This window comes from Schistocerca piceifrons, unplaced genomic scaffold (assembly GCF_021461385.2).
Source record: "Schistocerca piceifrons isolate TAMUIC-IGC-003096 unplaced genomic scaffold, iqSchPice1.1 HiC_scaffold_119, whole genome shotgun sequence".
In the NCBI taxonomy this organism is placed as follows: domain Eukaryota; kingdom Metazoa; phylum Arthropoda; class Insecta; order Orthoptera; family Acrididae; genus Schistocerca; species Schistocerca piceifrons.
The window spans coordinates 10001-15000 of NW_025727004.1; the positions used below are offsets into that span (position 1 = coordinate 10001).

A 5000-nucleotide genomic window follows, 5' to 3' on the forward strand; every position below is an offset into this window, starting at 1 on the left:
CATGTTGTGCCTTAACCTAACCCATGTTGTGCCTTAACCTAACCCATGTTGTGCCTTAACCTAACCCATGTTGTGCCTTAACCTAACCCATGTTGTGCCTTAACCTAACCCATGTTGTGCCTTAACCTAACCCATGTTGTGCCTTAACCTAACCCATGTTGTGCCTTAACCTAACCCATGTTGTGCCTTAACCTAACCCATGTTGTGCCTTAACCTAACCCATGTTGTGCCTTAACCTAACCCATGTTGTGCCTTAACCTAACCCATGTCGTGCCTTAACCTAACCCACGTCGTGCCTTAACCTAACCCACGTTGTCGCCTAACGTAACCCACGTTGTCGCCTAAACCTGCTCTGTAATTGTTATACGACTCGTTCAATTAGTGTAGTGTTGCCCACCCGCAACCCTCGCAATATAGTTCGCTACTCGCACTCCCCGCTCCCCTGTGTATCGCTTCATGTTAAACACCTTGCAAGTCTTGCTCACTTTCCACATGCTCCTGCTGTACACTGTAATGTGGATGGCAGCAGGACGTACATGCCGCCCCTCCCCACGTCCCCACCTTGCCCCCTGCCTTCGCAAGCTGGTTGGTGAGAACTTTGCATGTTCAATGCCCTCCGCATGCGACGTACTCAGGCTACGTTGTGGTGCGGCCTGTGTCAACTGTCCGCTAATGTCGTACGCGTAAACCACAATCTGTACTGCACATTCGTCCTTATGTACTGAATGATACATCGTGGCACATGTGTGACCGTACAACGACTGCGCCCAAAAACGGCGGACCATACAGTGCAAATATTGTGCACGCAGCTACGTGTCGTCTCCCTATGAGAGCTGGATTGCAGTGTGGTACGCCATAGAGACGTGTGGGAGGAACGGACGCCGTGGATGGCGATCAGCATGAGCTGTCTGTTGATGTATTCGGACCTAGTCGTCTCTCCTCACACACCGTGATGGCATGGTGCACCGCGTTCCATATCTGCGACATGCTACAGAGGCCGGTTGACAGTCGTTCGAGCAATGGACATCGCATACGTACGGGGGCCACCTTCCACGTATTGTCTAGGCGTGCACATTTTGTTGCGTGTATGTGGGCAGACGTAGTGTGGCGTGACACCTGACACAGGCATGCAATAATCGTGGAAGTTGCAAATGGCGATGGACGCCTGCGTTTTCTGGTGAAGTTACGCAAATGAACAAATGGTAACCTGTTGTGGTGCGGTTGTTCTCGCTAGGGGTGAATCGGTGATGGCGACGATAGGTTGAGGTACTAACCGGTTGTTCCAGCGATACCCACCATGCCGACGAAACTGAACGGCATCTGGGTGTGAAGCGATACGCGGCGGTGGCTGGGTGGGACCGTCCCCGGCCGGTGAGGGGGCGCCTCCCGGCGTGCTGGCCGCGCGGTGCGTGGGCGCACGCGCTACAGCCGGCTGGTGGGGGCGGCCAGTGGCAGGCGCGCCGGCCGACGGACGCGGCAGGCGTCGCAGCTGCGCGCCGGCGCACCCTGCGCGCGGCGCCGTGCGGCCAAAGTAGGTCCTCGCGGGCCCGGTGCGAAGCGCGGTGGACATCTTCAGTGTGCTGGTCCGATTGAGGACTGTGTGCGTTGAGGATGCGCTGCCGCCCGGCGCTCGGCGCCGCGACGCCGTCTGCTGCTCGGTCGCCCCAGCGGTTCTCGCTGGTGGTTTGTATCGCAGCTGTGCGGATGTGTTGGCGCGTGCGCTGTGCTGGGAGAGTTCGCTTCGGCACCCAAGTGGGGCTTTTGTCCTTCTGTGGCGCTGGCGTTGGAGCTGCCGGTCACCGTAGGTGGCGCGTGTTGTCTCCCGCCGGCAATGCCACGACAGCACGCTCCCGGGCCTCTGTCGGCAGCGGCAAGCTCAGTTGGGAGCACGGGTGGTCGCACCGAAAGCGTCTACTCGCCTAACTCCGGGCGATTGCGCCTCTCTCGAACCCGACCAAGTACTTGGGACGGCGCTGCGCGCCGCCGGGACCTGAGAGGGTTTCGAGGTGTATTGTGCAGGGGAGCTCAGCCTCCTCCTGTTTGCAGAATGATTGAGCGGACGCTTGCGTGTTCGCGCGGGCCCCCGGGACACACTCCCGGGCGGCCGGCTGCTCAGCTCTAGTTGACGCAGCTCCCTGGTTGATCCTGCCAGTAGTCATATGCTTGTCTCAAAGATTAAGCCATGCATGTCTCAGTACAAGCCGCATTAAGGTGAAACCGCGAATGGCTCATTAAATCAGTTATGGTTCCTTAGATCGTACCCACGTTACTTGGATAACTGTGGTAATTCTAGAGCTAATACATGCAAACAGAGTCCCGACCAGAGATGGAAGGGACGCTTTTATTAGATCAAAACCAATCGGTCGGCTCGTCCGGTCCGTTTGCCTTGGTGACTCTGAATAACTTTGGGCTGATCGCACGGTCCTCGTACCGGCGACGCATCTTTCAAATGTCTGCCTTATCAACTGTCGATGGTAGGTTCTGCGCCTACCATGGTTGTAACGGGTAACGGGGAATCAGGGTTCGATTCCGGAGAGGGAGCCTGAGAAACGGCTACCACATCCAAGGAAGGCAGCAGGCGCGCAAATTACCCACTCCCGGCACGGGGAGGTAGTGACGAAAAATAACGATACGGGACTCATCCGAGGCCCCGTAATCGGAATGAGTACACTTTAAATCCTTTAACGAGTATCTATTGGAGGGCAAGTCTGGTGCCAGCAGCCGCGGTAATTCCAGCTCCAATAGCGTATATTAAAGTTGTTGCGGTTAAAAAGCTCGTAGTTGGATTTGTGTCCCACGCTGTTGGTTCACCGCCCGTCGGTGTTTAACTGGCATGTATCGTGGGACGTCCTGCCGGTGGGGCGAGCCGAAGGCGTGCGACCGCCCCGTGCGTGCTCGTGCGTCCCGAGGCGGACCCCGTTGAAATCCTACCAGGGTGCTCTTTATTGAGTGTCTCGGTGGGCCGGCACGTTTACTTTGAACAAATTAGAGTGCTTAAAGCAGGCAAGCCCGCCTGAATACTGTGTGCATGGAATAATGGAATAGGACCTCGGTTCTATTTTGTTGGTTTTCGGAACCCGAGGTAATGATTAATAGGGACAGGCGGGGGCATTCGTATTGCGACGTTAGAGGTGAAATTCTTGGATCGTCGCAAGACGAACAGAAGCGAAAGCATTTGCCAAGTATGTTTTCATTAATCAAGAACGAAAGTTAGAGGTTCGAAGGCGATCAGATACCGCCCTAGTTCTAACCATAAACGATGCCAGCCAGCGATCCGCCGCAGTTCCTCCGATGACTCGGCGGGCAGCCTCCGGGAAACCAAAGCTTTTGGGTTCCGGGGGAAGTATGGTTGCAAAGCTGAAACTTAAAGGAATTGACGGAAGGGCACCACCAGGAGTGGAGCCTGCGGCTTAATTTGACTCAACACGGGAAACCTCACCAGGCCCGGACACCGGAAGGATTGACAGATTGATAGCTCTTTCTTGATTCGGTGGGTGGTGGTGCATGGCCGTTCTTAGTTGGTGGAGCGATTTGTCTGGTTAATTCCGATAACGAACGAGACTCTAGCCTGCTAACTAGTCGCGTGACATCCTTCGTGCTGTCAGCGATTACTTTTCTTCTTAGAGGGACAGGCGGCTTCTAGCCGCACGAGATTGAGCAATAACAGGTCTGTGATGCCCTTAGATGTTCTGGGCCGCACGCGCGCTACACTGAAGGAATCAGCGTGTCTTCCTAGGCCGAAAGGTCGGGGTAATCCGCTGAACCTCCTTCGTGCTAGGGATTGGGGCTTGCAATTGTTCCCCATGAACGAGGAATTCCCAGTAAGCGCGAGTCATAAGCTCGCGTTGATTACGTCCCTGCCCTTTGTACACACCGCCCGTCGCTACTACCGATTGAATGATTTAGTGAGGTCTTCGGACTGGTACGCGGCATTGACTCTGTCGTTGCCGATGCTACCGGAAAGATGACCAAACTTGATCATTTAGAGGAAGTAAAAGTCGTAACAAGGTTTCCGTAGGTGAACCTGCGGAAGGATCATTACCGACTAGACTGCATGTCTTTCGATGTGCGTGTCGTGTCGCGCAACACGCTACCTGTACGGCTCGCCGTAGCCGTGCGCCGCGTGCGGAACCACGCGTGCCTCTCAAAACTAGCGGCAATGTTGTGTGGTACGAGCGCTGAAGCGCTGGAGCGGCTGGCCTGCGGCACCTGGCGCCTGGCGCCGGTTTTGAATGACTTTCGCCCGAGTGCCTGTCCGCTCCGGTGTGGAGCCGTACGACGCCCGTCGGCCGTGAGGCCGTTGGACACAGAACGCTGGAACAGGGGCCGCCACACGCCTCACTCCCGCCTATGCGACCGTCTCGAAAGAGACGGCGGAAACTGAGAAAAGATCACCCAGGACGGTGGATCACTCGGCTCGTGGGTCGATGAAGAACGCAGCAAATTGCGCGTCGACATGTGAACTGCAGGACACATGAACATCGACGTTTCGAACGCACATTGCGGTCCATGGATTCCGTTCCCGGGCCACGTCTGGCTGAGGGTCGGCTACGTATACTGAAGCGCGCGGCGTTTGCCCCGCTTCGCAGACCTGGGAGTGTCGCGGCCGCCTGTGGGGCCGGCCGCGTCTCCTCAAACGTGCGATGCGCGCCCGTCGCCTGGCGGTTCGCATACCGGTACTTTCTCGGTAGCGTGCACAGCCGGCTGGCGGTGTGGCGTGCGACACCTCGTACAACGACCTCAGAGCAGGCGAGACTACCCGCTGAATTTAAGCATATTACTAAGCGGAGGAAAAGAAACTAACAAGGATTCCCCCAGTAGCGGCGAGCGAACAGGGAAGAGTCCAGCACCGAACCCCGCAGGCTGCCGCCTGTCGTGGCATGTGGTGTTTGGGAGGGTCCACTACCCCGACGCCTCGCGCCGAGCCCAAGTCCAACTTGAATGAGGCCACGGCCCGTAGAGGGTGCCAGGCCCGTAGCGGCCGGTGCGAGCGTCGGCGG

The 5000-nt window shown here is 56.8% G+C and overlaps 2 non-coding genes and 1 pseudogene across 2 annotated transcripts; all 3 read left to right on the forward strand.

Moving 5' to 3' along the window:
• The first annotated feature begins 2132 nt into the window (after nt 1-2132).
• On the forward strand, nt 2133-4041 carry LOC124728995. The gene has a single exon (XR_007007529.1). It is a non-coding gene; the product is annotated as a small subunit ribosomal RNA (ribosomal RNA).
• A 351-nt stretch (nt 4042-4392) lies between these two features.
• On the forward strand, nt 4393-4547 carry LOC124728988. The gene has a single exon (XR_007007525.1). It is a non-coding gene; the product is annotated as a 5.8S ribosomal RNA (ribosomal RNA).
• A 188-nt stretch (nt 4548-4735) lies between these two features.
• Nucleotides 4736-5000, forward strand: part of LOC124728991 — a 4222-nt pseudogene continuing 3957 nt past the window's right edge.